Genomic DNA, 13,453 nt, shown 5'->3' with positions numbered 1-13,453 from the left:
TGAGTGTGTGACATCAGCGATGATGTGAGGGGCGGAAGTGATGTCATGTGTGGTGCATGAGGAATTGTGAGGGGCAGAAGTGGCTGTGGGAGTGGCCATGATGGGGGTGGAAGTGACATCATCAATCAGCGTGGGGGGCAGCTGCACCAGCCGCATGGCTAATGGTGTCCGAGCAGTTCCAGAGGCCGGGGGAATCTACTGGAATGTTTGAGGAGCGCTGGTTATGGAGGTGGGTAGATAAAGGTTTGCGCTGGTTATGCTCCTCAGATGCTGTCTGAACTGCTGTGCTCTTCCAGCACCACTAATCTAATAATCTTTTGGGTCCAGCAGGTCAATGAGATATGTTCAGTGTGAGAGCGGAAAGAGTTAGCATACTTTCCATTTTTTGTGTTCTCGTTTACTTCTCATTTTCAGCTTACAAAGCTGACTAGCAGCAATGAGAGAAAGACAACCATCCAAATAAGTCCCTCCCTGTCAGCGCACAGCAACTTCCAAGATAAGTCCTCAGTTATGCATTCTTATGATTACATAATGAAATGGGATCTCTTGTGAATCAAGGCTGTAAAGGTTTAGGGAAAGTCAGTAGAGTTTTGGCCATCAGAATGTCGAATGTAGGCCCATTGCATTTGAATACAACCACATGTATTCAAGTTTTCACTATGCACAAACATCTCTAATATGGATACTTTTAGGAAAGTTGAAGGCTAAGGGAGAAAATCTGACAGAAGAAAGAGTAGAATCAGAGGATGGACTAATGTTTAAATATTCCATCTTTCCCACAAACATCCTTCATGCAGCCTCTGCCAAACATAATGCTCTGCAATCCTTTGACTGAATCTTGGATGTCAGGAACATGATTTGGGAAGGTCAGTGTCTCCATCAATATTGCCCAGGCTTGTGGCTTACTGTGGACACTTCAATTTTACTGCAGAATGTCAACACAACAAGGGAGAAGGCGATTTTGAATTTGATCAACATAGAGAACAAAGTCTATGGGCTCCCTCTGATGGTGAGAGGGGCCATCATTTTCCTCTGGTCAGCCATCACCCCAGTCCATTTGACTTAAATGTGCAGTGCACATGGAGTTGAGAGTCTTTGCTTTTCTACAGAATGGTATTTATCGCTTACAAGCAACACAACTGAAAATAAAATAGATGATAATTATTTTATTGGCAAGCTAGATAGTCAGAACCATGTACATTGGATTAGTGGACAGCTTACATTGGTCGATAATGTCCACAAAACAGACATGATCACTGTGGAGTTTGATATGTTGAATATTGGCATAGTTTTCTTGCAGGGGACAAACTTTGCCAAGATCACAGAAATAAAAACATTACACGGTGGCTCAATGGTTAGCACTGTTGCCTCACAGTGCCAGGGACCTGGGTTCAGTTTCCATCTCAGGTGACTGTCTGTGTGGAGTTTGCACATTCCCCCTGTGTCTGTTTGGGTTTCTTCCGGGTGCTCCGATTTCCTCCCACAGATGAAAGATGTGCAGGTTAGGTGAATTGGCCATGCTAAATTGTCCATAGTGCTAGGTACATTAGTCGGGTAAATGTAGGGGAATGGGTCTGGGTGGATTGCTCTTCGGAGGGTGGATGTGGACTTGTTGGGCCGAAGGGCCTATAGGAAATCTAATCTAATCTAACATACTCATTTGGCAAGGGAAAAGTTCAGGGGAATACATGACACTGCAATTAGTTGAATTCTTAAATCAGAAGATCTTTTTCTACTGGGAAATTTTAATACAAGACTGGATACTAACCATGAGGTTGGGTTCTCTTGCCTCAGAATCTTGACCTGAGAAGATAATTTGATATTTGGCACCACTGTGTATGTGGTGTGTAATTATCACCTTCTTTCTGAACAAACTGTGTCACAAGGTGACCTTGAGATACTTAAGATAGGTACAAGCTGGATCTAATCATTGCTAATTATGACCCTTTGAACAGCTTTCACAATATATTCAAGTATCACAACACTGACAGACACAAATTGCTCCCTGTTGCACAACAAGGATAGGGTGTAATGCTCAAAGTTTTTCATTCAAATCAGAAGTACCATCTTTATAATAATGTGAGCCATATAGCTTACCAGCAAAAAACTAAGGGTTCCATGATTCTGTTGAACTCTACACATTCTCACATAGAATACAGAAGGAAATGGATCATGCTCAGAGATATCAGGTGAAAAACACCAATGTCTGTATGACATGGGGTATGGTGGGGTATGTTGCAGAATTTGGCCACATGTGTGATGAGCCCCATTTCAACATCAGGAGCAACTCACCTTTTGCATTTTACAAACTTTCATTAAGTAGCGAGGAGATGCCAATTGAAGGGGATTAATGTTGTTAAATACCTGGATCAACTTGTCTCATTAATATTCAGCTTGCCAAAAAAAAGTTGAAATTGGGAAAACACAGAAAGAGCCAGAGTGAGCTCCATGGATTCAGCTCGTCACTTGCTCCAAATTATCTCCATGTTGGAAGCCAGGCACCAACATCTCAGGAAATATCCCATGGGCACCAGCCACACAAGCCTTATCTCCAAGAATATTGTTATCTGACATGTGTCTCCCTCTAAACATATCTTTGATTGAGTCACAGGACATTTCTTCACTTAAGTACTTCACCTGAACAATGATCATCGTAAAGCTGCAGCAATAACATTGTATTCTCAGGGATATGCACTTAGTTCATTATGATCAGCCATGATCATAATGAATGGTGGTGCTGGATCGAAGGGCAGAATGGCCTACTCCTGCACCTATTGTCTATTGTCTATTGACAGACTCAGAGTATTGTGATTGATTCTTGATTGGGGATGGGTAATAAATGCTGGCCTAACCAGCAAAGCCTACATCCCATGAACAAACAAAAATAATTCTCAGAAAATTTCAGTGCAATTTGGATTTAGCCAAACAAAGCTAAGATTCAGGTCATAATTTAAATGCTGCCAAAATGCTGACTGGCACAAAGCTAACATGAGTGTGAAGGAACCTATTATTGAAACCAATTGGTCCACACTCATTAATTACAGGAGACACCCAAGCAAGGAGAATGTGAATGCACTAAGAGCCACTCAAAGTAAAGTCCACAGACTGCTTGATAGTGTGCCAAACGTTACTAGTTACAGCATTGCCAAAATATCCAGATGGTCTTTTGACACAGAGGATTTCAGGGGCATGTAAGAAGGGATCAAAAAGACAAAAGGTTCATCAGCATCAAAAAAGAATTCTTTAAAACAAAGGCATGGAAGGCCATTACTGAATGTAATAAACAGTTGGAGAGAAGGGTAGACCCCTACCTTAAATTGTTCTCTCAGTAGAAATTTGTCCCAGTGGAAACTCTAGATAGTATCAAAAGCTTGCCTGTCACGATCAAGCTAGATATTAAACTCACAAAGGAGCAGTCATAGGCAAAACTCCAAGTACCATTGCTACAGCACTTAAGCTCATGGAGTGCTGGAAATTAGCACGCCTGATGCATCTGCACGAGCTTCTCAACCTTTTCTGTAGGGAGTGGTATTGCCACAGGATATGTGTGATGCAGGGATTGTGATCCTTTACAAGAACAAGGATCGCTGCAGTGATCACAACAATTTCAGAGCCACATCCCCACTCAACCTGGTTGGGAATACATTTGTCATGTTGTATTTGAAGCTGACTTCATTTACCTGAATGCAATGTGATTTCAGAACTGGAAGCTCTACAAATAGCATGTTCTTCTCAGTTTGGCAGATGCAAGAGAAATATTGTGCACAAAGGAGACCACTATACCTTGCCTTTATCAATCTTACTAAGGCTTTCAGCCACAGGAGCAGAGCCACCTTACTTAATTTGCTGGAAAACATTGGCTTGCCATCAAAGCTACTCAGTGTGATATCCCTTTTCCATGAAGTAAGATTGGTGACTTCAGCTTCGACAGGACAATATTGGAAGATATCAAATTTCCCAATATTAACTTGGATAATCAAAGACTCAAAGGCATAGAAAGGGCAGAATTCCTATGCTATATGCTGGGGAGCTTTTAAGTCAGCACATAGCAAGTCCTAAAAGACAAGGGGTCGGGCCGAATCTAATTTTAAGAGAACAAAACCAGGTAAGCGGGTAAAGTGTCAGTGAGGGAGAATTTTGGTGATGTTAATGATAATGCTATAAGATTATAGGTGGTCGTGGAGAAGAACAAAATGGGCAGAAATAATGGTTCTGTGCTGGGGAAGGCTGAGTTTAATATGATTAAATAGGATCTGGCTATAGTGGACAAACAGCAGCTGCCTATAGAAAAACCAACACTAGAGCAGTGGGAGTTATTCAAAAAGGAAATAGTGAGAGTTCACAACGAACATGTTCTCTTAAAGGTGAAAAGAGAGCCGGGATGTTGAGGAATTTACAGGATTGGATAGGAAAGAAAGTGAATATTATGGCAGGTCCAAAGGTCTCAAAACACTGTAAGCATTAAAGGCATATAGAAAGTGCAGGGAGTTACGTGGGGAAAAGTAGGAAAACAAAAAAGCATCATCATAAAACACAGATGGTAAAATAAAGGAAAGTCCAAAAGCATTATGGCAGAAGCGTAACATGGAAAGAATAGAATTCATTAGGGACCAAACCGGTGATCTGTGCGTGGAATCAGACACTTTGGTGAGTTTTTAAATGAGCATTTTATATTTTTGGGGAGGTACGGTGGCTCAGTGGTGAGCACCGCTGCCTCACAGCACCAGGGACCTAGCTTCGATTCCAGCCTCAGGTGACTGTCTGTGTGGAGTTTGCACATTCTCCCTGTGTCTGTGTGGGTTTCCTCTGGGTGCTCTGGCTTCCTCCCACAGCCCAAAGATATGCAGGTTAGGTGAATTGGTCATGCTAAATTGTCCATAGTGATAGATGCATTAGTTAGGGGAATAGTTCTGGGTGGGTTACTCTTTTGGGGGGTCAGTGTGGACTTGTTGGGCTGAAGGGCCTGTTTCCATACTGTTGGGAATATAATCTATTTGTATTCAATAGAGAGAAGGATGATTAGGTATATCTGTACTAAACACAGAAAATGCTGGAGAAACACTTTAGGTTTGGCAGCTGTAGGGAGAGGAACAGAGTTAGCATTTTGAGTCTGGTTCTTCAGAATGGTTCTGAATGGACTAGGTCAGCATCTATCTGAGCTCTTCACTTACTGTCATGACATTCATTCACTCTGAACCTATTATAGTTTCTCTGCCTACTCTTGTCTTTTGTGCTTTGCCTCTCAGCCAGAGATACCAGACTCATAGTATTGTTATCTTGCCCTGCTATTTTCTGCAGAGTCAAAGCCAGGCACAGAGTGACAAAGATTGTCATAGTGGTCAGCGGGCCTTAGTCAAATCAAGGCAGGCAGGCTTCACTCAGTGATTATTAGAATAATAAAGGCAAAGTCAATTTCCAGTATTAGCCCAGGCCTTCCTTGGGACAGTCAAAGCCAGGACACTCTCCTTATAAGAGGTGAGGAGCTGACTGACTGACAGCCCACCACCTAACTTGATCCTTTGTGCCCTACTGTGTAGAATGAGAGGGAGAGGGAGATAGGTATAATGAAAAATAAAAGTTAGTGTCACAGCTACTATTAAGAGTGTAGGCAGCACAAACGGCATGCAACATTAGTGGTGTCAGGGATTGGGGTGGGTGAGATGAGTGGGCAAAATGCAACAAGTAATTGTGAGAGCATGAGCCTCGGTGGGAATTGGAAACAGTTGCAAACAGAGAGAGTGAGTGTCAGGTATCAGAGAGAGGCTGGTGGATCTTAGTCTGGCAGAATGAAGAAGGAAATTGTCCCTCTTCTTCCAGTGCAGAGCTTTCCTCCAGATATAAAACACATAATATTATAAAATCTCCCTAAGTATTTAGTGGGAGTTTTACAAGAGATGACATGAGGGAGAAAGATGTGAGTTTAAGGCTGAGGTTGTGGAACCTGAGGAGTTTGGTCAGTGAAGGGTACATAGGTGATGACCTCTGAATGGCTTGTCTCAAACTTTGTGGCAAAGATAATTTGAAATACTCAAATAAATGTGTTTCTTCCATCATAATATCTGCTTATAATTTATGAAGCAAAATTATTAAAATATTTGACATTTCCTGAGGCTCGAAATTATAATGCAAATTATATAAAATGGCATTTTAAGCAAATGAAAACAAGTAGAAAATAATCGTTTGACTCAGTTACCTCCCTTTCATTTCCTATTATCAATTATTCTATTATTCATAAAACACAGATCTGACAATTGGTACATTTAGATTTTACATTTCTTATTAGCATGGAACTATAATTTCACAGTTTCGATGTACTGCACTTTACGAAATACAATTTTGTCAAAGTGAAATGACCTGTACAGATGACCTGGTAGACAGTCAACTAATTACTTAACATAAGAGCTATTAATCTTTTCAGTGACAATTTCTGCAGCAACACCAAAGTAATTGAATATTACCACATATGCTGAAAGTCTTTTTAAATCACCCAATGTAGTTTAATGCTGTTGATAGTAAAGAGTCTAAGTAAATTAAATTCATCCAAATTTTTATTGTATGGTGATAGTTTCTCTGGCATTTAAAATCAAATTAGAGTTAATTTAAGATTTATTGTTGTGATGTGGTAGACTGAACTATATTATAGAATGCAATGTAAATGATTAAAAGTATCAAAGTTGATTGTGCAATTCTCGTTGAGTGACTATATATTCAGTTATAAAAAAAACAAGAAAATAATTGATACAAAACAAATAGATTGTAAGAGATGCCTTTAGCTGATGCCTAGTTCTGCTAAGATGAGAGGTGAAACTTTTGAGGGGAATACATGCAGCAAGTACTTCACACAGAGGGTGGTGGGCATCTGGAATGCGTGGGCATCTGGAACACGTTGCCAGCAGAGGTGGTAGAGGCAGGCATGGTATATTCATTTAAGATGCGTCTGGACAGATGCATGAGTAGGTGGGGAGCAGAGGGATACAGGTGCTTAGGAATTTCGTGACAGGTTTAGACAGTAGATTAGGATCAGCTCAAGCTTGGAGGGCCGAAGGGCCTGTTCCTGGGCTGGAACCTTTCTTTGTTCTTTGTTCTAAGATCTTCTTTTGGGTAGATTTGTTGCCACCAATCCTTCTCATAATTCAAACTATGGACATTGCGAATATTACACGGTTCCTGATTAATCAGTGATAAGTCTTCAGCAGAAGAGGCACATTTTGAGTGGCATTAATAGTTTATTCCATAATAGTAATGTACTAAGTTACATTAGCTTAAGACTCACTAATTGCATTTTCACTATATAACAGACATTGCTATCTCCTAAGAGATCATAGCTAGATGTATGCAGATGATAAAGCTGACTTAGAACAAATAACAAACAGACTCCTGCCTCCCAGAACCTGTTATTTAATGTATCACTGTGCAGATTTAGATTTAGATTTAGATTAGATTACAGTGTGGAAACAGGCCCTTCGGCCCAACAAGTCCACACCGACCCGCCGAAGCGCAACCCACCCATACCCCTACATTTACCCCTTTTAATCTAAAACTACGGGCAATTTAGATGTTATTTCTTTCAGGCTATATGCCTTCCCCACCAAGCTTCATTTTCCTTTTTAGATGCATTAGATTGTTAATTAAATCAGTATATCAAGTTTACCAGCATTGTTTCTCCTCCACGTCTCCACATTAACAAATCTCTCTTGACTTCGATAAGAAGGTGGTCACTTTCTTGAAGTTGACTTACCCAGACTTTGTTCTTTGTCAATCCGTGTAACTGGTGGGTCTTTTACTTCTTGAATGCCTTTTTCTGAAGACTTTCAAATAAATCTGTTGGACTATAATCTTGTGTTGTGTGACTTCTGACTTTATTACAGGGTAGATTTAGATGAAGAATTTCCAAATGACACTTTTTTCTTTCAGTTGCTGTCATCATTTTGCTTGTTTTTTCATTGGCAGTGGAATTGGCTATGCAGTAAAGGCAATCTTTTCTCTGCACAAATGCCATCCCTAGACTGATTTTAGAGTCATAGAGATGTACAGCATGGAAACAGACCCTTCGGTCAACCCATCCATGCCAACCAGATATCCCAACCCAATCTAGTCCCACCTGTCAGCACCCGGCCCATATCCCTCCAAACCCTTCCTATTCACATACCCATTCCAAATGCCTCTTCAATGTTGCAATTGTACTAGCCTCCACCACTTCCTTTGGCAGCTCATTCCATACCCGTACCACCCTCTGTGTGAAAACGTTGCCCCTTAGATCTCTTTTATATCTTTCTCCTCTCACCCTAAACCTATGAACTCTAGTTCTGAACTCCTTGACCCCAGGAAAAGTCTTTGCCTATTTACCCTATCCATGCCCCTCATAATTTTGTAAACCTCTATAAGGTCATCCCTCAGCCTCCGACGCTCCAGGGAAAACAGCCCCAGCCTGTTCAGCCTCTCCCTATAGCTCAAATCCTCCAACCCTGGCAACATTTTTGTAAATCTTTTCTGAACCCTTTCAAGTTTCACAACATCTTTCCGATAGGAAGGAGACCAGAATTGAACGCAACATTCCAACAGTGGTCTAACCAATGTCCTATACAGCCACAACATGACCTCCCAACTCCTGTACTCAATACTCTGACCAATAAAAGAAAGCATACCAAACGCCTTCTTCACTATCCTATCTACCTGCAACTCCACTTTCAAGGATCTATGAACCTGCACTCCAAGATCTCTTTGTTCAGCAATACTCCCTAGGACCTTACCATTAAGTGTATAAGTCCTGCTAAGATTTGCTTTCCCAAAATGCAGCACCTCACATTTATCTGAATTAAACTCTAACTGCCATTTCTCAGCCCATTGGCCCATCTGGTCAAGATCTTATAATCTGAGCTTTTCCAGCAATTTCTGTCTTTTGTGTTCTTAAAGAGGTAACTCACATATTTGTACAGTTTTTTAATGCTCTTTTTTCTTCAAATTGCAGTGAATGGTGTTTTCTTCATTTTAGTCAGCAGCTTGCTTTAATCGCACCATATTGTAAGAGATGGCTGCAGCTGGCCATGAAGCTACAGAATATTAAAACTAATCTATTGGGCACATTAATAGTAAATGGTGAAGGATTAACCACTAATAGGTGTGCATATTTTGGTAACAAGAAGTAATTCATGACATAATAATAAGATAATAGAATATATTAGTTTAAGACTAGTTAATAGACATTGTTATCTTCTGAAAAGTAGTAACTAGCTATAGATTGTAAAACTGCAAAACACCAAGTAACAGATTAGCTGCTCCCAGAGACAGTAATTTAAATAGTATAGGGTGTTTCTGTTCCAAAAACTATGAGTTAACCTTTCCCATCCAGCTACCTTATACAACTCAATATGTCTCAGATTACAGAAGTATTAACAGTGAGCAAATGCTTCAGGAGGTCTGAAGGGCTCTTAAATATTTACAAGGAGAACGTTTTTCAACTATTCCAACATATTCAGTTGTGGAGAAATGAACTGTGGACAAACAGCCATATTTTTCACCGCTGACAAAATGCCATGGTGGTGAAGGGCATTGAGCATTCTGACTGAAATCTCTCTGTACCAAGCTAATAACCTTCTCTCCTCCCAGCCAATTCCCAAATGTCTGAAAAAATGCAGCCTGGGTTCAAATCCCTTCTTCTTAGAGGTGTGTAAAAACATCTCCGAGCAGGTTTTTTAGGAAAATATCTACATCCTCTTAAGAGGCTGGGGAGGTAATGGCCTACTGGTGTTATTGCTTGGATTGTTAATCCAAAAATCCAGGAAATGTTTTGGAGACCTAGGTTCAAATCCTGCCACGGTAAATTTGAATTTAATTTTTCAGAAAATTTGGATTTAATAGTCCAATGATGACCATAAAACCATTGCTGATTGTCAGAAAAATACCCATCTGGTTCTCTAATGTCCTGTGTTTGACTCTAGATCCACAGCAATGTGGTTGACTATTAGCTGCCCTCTGGGCAATTAGCAATGGGCAATAAATGCTGGCCGAACCAAAGACACTCTCATTCTGTGAATGATTGAGAAAAAGGGGGTTTCTGTAAAGCATTAGGTGTTTACTTCTGAACCAGGAGGCCCAGGTTCAAGTTTCACCTGCGCCAGTGGTGTATCATAAGATCTCTGAGCAGGTTGATTATGAAAATATTTACATCCTCTCAAATAGGACTCTTGTTGCACAGGACTCTTAGTATCCCTATCACTGACACAAAAAGCCTGGGTTCAAGCCTCACCTGATTCAGAAATGTTTTGTAACACATTGATTAAAAATTACCCACAGATTCTGTATGGTATAGACAATTCATTTGTTACCTCTTTGCTTGTTCTTCTTCTCAAATATTGTTATCTCTTCGATTCTGAACTCTCAGCTTTGTTAGGAATGGGAAACATTTCAGCCAATCTACATTATAGCTTTTCATTGCAAATATGGTGTGAAACAATTTTTTTCTAATCCAACTAACCTTGGATGATTCTGCTTTTTGATTTAGTTATGCCAGAGTCCACTGAAATTTTCTATTGGCCTTTTCTCAATCTTTTTATTGTTTAACATCATCATCTTTTGACTGATATTGAGGTAAATTCATTATTTTCTACAGAGGAGAGAAAATTGTTGATTTCAAAACAAACATATATTTTCTCTTATTTGGTGTTTTCTATATTGGAGAATTACTTGTAGCACACCTTCAAGTTTAGTCTGATACCATGGAAGCATTGAGTTGAACTTCTGTCAGCTGTATGCAGTGTTTTCTCAACCAAGGCTCCATATTTCTAGAATTCCTACAGTATGGACACAGGCCATTCAGCCCAACAAATCCACACTGACCCTCTAAAGAGTAACCCAGCCAGACCCATTCCCCTTTTCCTCTACATTTACTCCTTACTAATGCACCTCAACCCACACATCCCTAAACACTATGGGCAATTCACCTAACCTGCACATCTTTGGACTATGGGAAGAAACTGGACCATCTGGAGGAAACCCACACAGACACAGAGCAGGGGGAAGAATGTGCAAATGCTACACAGACAGTCGACAGGCTGGAATTGAACTCAGGTCCCTGGTGCTGCGAGGCAGCAGTGCTAACCACTGAGCCACCATGCCATTGCATTTAACAAAGATATGACATTTGCTTCTATATTTAATTTGATTGTATGAAATGCCCATTGTCAAAATGCTTGTTCAGCATCATTGATTTCCCCTAGCAATGTTTTGGATTGATTTTCTGCTGGAGGTTGGTCTATCTCTTTTATTTCTTTGTGTGGATAGTCCTTGATCATTTGAACTATTGTGACTATGTCCTTTTCAGCACATTTTCTGAAAGTAACTTATATTCTCACAATAAAAGTATTTGTTAAAAGCTTGGCACTGTTCATACCTGTGAGGTTTATTTACTCCACAGCTCTGACAAGGACACTCATTGTTTATCCTATCTGCGATATTGTCATATTTGGAGGGTATTTTGCGGTATATACTTTAAGAGACTAGTAGATTTTGTCCACCTTCTGAGACAAGCTTTGTCTCCTCCTGTTAGAATTGATCCACTTTGCTTTCAGACTTCTGCTTCATCTTTTATTGGAATCACTTTCTCTAGATTTATGTTTCCTTTGGACTGTAATAAACCTGATAAACAATCATAACTTTCATAATAATCAACTGTCTCATGAATTTAAGTTTTGAAGTTTAAATAAAGTTCACACTAGATTTTTTTACTCAACTTCAGAGACCATTAATGAAATAATCTTTTGATTCTCATTATGCCTCATTTTTTAGTTAAATCCTGGCTTTTTGAGAATTTGGTTAGCTTGTAAGCATGAGGGTTCGTTTAGTTCGATTAGCTGGTTGATTGGTTTCTAAAGCAGAATGATACAACACTGTGGATTCAATCCCCAGATCAGCTGAGGTTACTATGGAGGAGTCTCCTTCTTACCTTACCTGAGGTATGGTGGCCCTCAGGTTAAATCAGCATTAGTCATCTCTCTCTAATGAGACAGCAGCCCTATGATCTGGTAAGACCATGATGACTTGAGTTGTAAAAGGCTTCCAATTCCTTTGTGAATGTGTCTGATTTTTCATTTATCCTTTGGTTAGCAATAAAGTTATCAGCTATACTCTCAGTTTGTATTGAAATCTATATACTTTTTCAATTTCTGACATACTATTTAGTTTAGATGCTATTTCATAGCAAGAGAATTCTCTTCACCAGGATTTCCAATTTTGTGTTTAATTTGGCCTAAATCTAAAATGAACTATTTCTTGTATTACTTTTTCTGATGCTATAGCTTCCAAAAAGGATCAAGTATTATATCGTCTTTTAAGGAATTTTATTACATAGTAACAGTAGCTGTCTTGCACCAGAGGGTTTTTCCATACTTTGTGGCTATGCTGGAAGTATTCCCACTCTCCACAGTTTTAGTTGAAAGTATTCCCATACTTCATGGCTGAAGTGGGGGTTTTATCACTTTTTGCACCTTTCATGAATGTTTTCCAACTCTGAAATCTTGCTTACATTCCAGCATTTTCCTTGATTCTGGAAATAATTCGATATTAGGCCAGTATTAGGCCTGTATTTAAATTGCACAATACTTATCTGTTTTAAATGTTTTGATCAATGAGTTCCCTCGCTCTCCTCTCCTGGAATGCATGATCTTTCTCTTGCAGTTGTCTTTGATCGTTTTTTCCAGCCCTACCCCACGGTTTCAAAAATGTTGCTCTTTCATATGGATTAAGTGCACTGTTTAATGTTTCCCTCATTATGCTACATATGTTTTGTTTATGACTCACACAATCTGCAATAGTCCTCAGGAGTTTTCTTCTGTATTGAGTGTTACCACAAGATTTAAGGGGTTGTCTGTTATCTGTCATCAATATGAAGTCTGATTTCATTTGAAATCTTTGCGCACTGATATTTTTTCTTTTGGTTTTCCTTGAAAGACTAAATTCTAATTTCTCTTATTTGACTCCATTCATAAATAATGTTAGTCTCTGCTGTTCAGTACATGTGGCAGAGACCTTCCATTGCCACCAGATTGTGTGTGGGTTACTTTATCTCCAGAGAGAAAGTGAGGGCTGCAGATGCTGGAGATCAGAGCTGAAAATGTGTTGCTGGAAAAGCGCAGCAGGTCAGGCAGCATCCAAGGAACAGGAGAATCGACGTTTCGGGCATAAGCCCTTCTTCAGGAATGAGGAAAGTGTGTCCAGCAGGCTAAGATAAAAGGTAGGGAGGAGGGACTTGGGGGAGGGGCTTTGGAAATGCGATAGGTGGAGGGAGGTCAAGGTGAGGGTGATAGGCCGCAGTGGAGTGGGGGCAGAGAGGTCAGGAAGATGATTGCAGGTTAGGAAGGCGGTGCTACCTTTTATCTTAGCCTGCTGGACAAACTTTCCTCATTCCTGAAGAAGGGCTTATGCCCGAAACGTCGATTCTCCTGTTCCTTGGATGCTG

This window comes from Chiloscyllium plagiosum, chromosome 1, assembly GCF_004010195.1.
Source record: "Chiloscyllium plagiosum isolate BGI_BamShark_2017 chromosome 1, ASM401019v2, whole genome shotgun sequence".
NCBI classification, from domain to species: Eukaryota; Metazoa; Chordata; class Chondrichthyes; order Orectolobiformes; family Hemiscylliidae; genus Chiloscyllium; species Chiloscyllium plagiosum.
This window is presented reverse-complemented; position numbering follows the sequence as displayed.